The sequence below is a fragment of the Sus scrofa genome, chromosome Y (assembly GCF_000003025.6).
Source record: "Sus scrofa isolate TJ Tabasco breed Duroc chromosome Y, Sscrofa11.1, whole genome shotgun sequence".
NCBI classification, from domain to species: Eukaryota; Metazoa; Chordata; class Mammalia; order Artiodactyla; family Suidae; genus Sus; species Sus scrofa.
Window position 1 is genome coordinate 23,958,889 of NC_010462.3, and position 2,040 is coordinate 23,960,928.

Below are 2,040 nucleotides of genomic sequence, written 5' to 3' on the forward strand. Positions count from 1 at the left end.
GTGCATCCGAAGATCAGCAGTTCAACCTGTTGATAGTACGTACTAAGCTCTCATGTTTCACGTACTAAGCTCTCATGTTTAACGTACTAAGCTCTCATGTTTAACGAACTAAACCCTCATGGCTAACGTACTAAGCTCTCATGGCTAACGTACTAAGCTCTCATGTTTCACGTACTAAGCTCTCATGTTTGAACAATAAAATTAATATAAATCAGCAACTTAAATAGCCTCTAAGGTTTTAAGTTTTATAAGAAAAAAAAGAATATATAAGGCTTTTAAAGCTTTTAAGGTTTCACCCATGGGCAGGTTGGATTTCATTTATAAAAAAACAATGGAAAAAAAATTCTCTCCATGACATGCAGTGTCAACAGACTAAGAAGGCAAGCTTCTTATACTAGGAGAAAATACCTGCAAACGACATATCTAAAAAGAACCTTATCAAAAATATACCCAAAAAAGCCCTTAAATCTCAACAATAAGGAAAAAAGAAACTGGTTAAACGACAAATCAAGGACCTTAACGACAGCTCAGCAAAGAAGATACACAGATGGTAGAAGGCATATGCAGAGAGGCTCCACATGATTTGTAGTCAGAGAAATGCAACTTTAAGCAACTAGGGGCTGTCAGAATGACCAAAATATTGGACACTAACACCAAGGGGTGGTGACAGTGTGAAGCAAAAGAAACAGTCCTTCACGGCAGGTGGGGAGGCAAAACAGCCCAGCCATATTGTGAGGCAGTTTGCTACTGTGCTGCAAAGATAAACCCATTCTGACCATATGGTCCAACATCCATGCCCTTGGAGTTTACCCAAGAGTAGAAGATACATACACATACACACACCCAAACATGGCACATGATATTTAGAGCAGCTTTGCTCCTAATGGACAAACCCTGAAAGCAAGCAAGAGTCTTTCAGCAGGTTAATGGGTAATGCAATTTTGTCACATCCAGACAATGGCATATTGGTTGGTGCTAAAAGAGATGGGTTACCAATGCAAGAAAGGATATGGAGGAAACGTAAATCATGTTACTAAGTGAACAAAGCCCCTCAGAGAAGACTGCATAAACTCTGTGATTCCTACTAAGCACATTCTGGTAAGAGGAAACCCAAGGAGACGGTGACAGGATGAGCTAAGCATGGGAGGGTGGATGAAGGAGGGCTAAGGAGAGAGGGCATGGAAATGAATGAAGCCCAGAAGGTTTTCATGGTAGTGAATGTTTACAATACCAGACTTTACCATAGTGATTACACCTGTCACAGAAAATATGGCCAACCCCAAAAGAATGTACAATACCCAGAGCAAACTGGACTATATGTGATAAGGATATATCAGTGTAGGTGAATCCACCATAATAAAGGTAGCTCTCTGGTGGGAGACGTTACAATCCGAGGGGCTAAGCAACAGGTCAAGGGAGACACAAAAGGGAAACATCTATGTGCTTCTTACTTTTACGGTGAACCTAAAACTATGATTCAAATATTGGGGCATTATGCAAAAAAAAAAAAAAAAAAAAAAAAAACAAATACACATTTTTAGATTTATAAAAATTAACAAAGCAAAACACCAGTTTATTATCATATCATATTATCATATAATAATGAGCTTACAGGGCCTGAAATGGAGCTCAGTGTGCTAACATCAACCTGTGGGTACAAGTGAACACTTTTCAAGACTTCAGGAGAGAGTAAATTCTCTCTTTGCAGTGGTTAGAAGCCATTCATGTCCCTTGGGTCATGGCCATTTCCTCCAGCTTTAAAGGCATCCAGGTGCCTGCAAAGGCCTAAGTGATGCTATCATTTAGAGCTCTGCGTCTGTCATCACATTTCCTCATCAACTCTAACTCTCTTACCACGTCCCTGTATAAGGACACTTTGTGACTCCACTGAGCCCTCTGGGTTATCCAAGACAGTCTTCCGCATTTCAAGAGCTTTACCTTAATCGTACCTGCAGAGTCTATGTTGCTGTGTAACATACCATAGTCACAGTGTCCAGGGATTAGACCGGGTGGGTGTGCGGTGGTAGATATTATTCATGT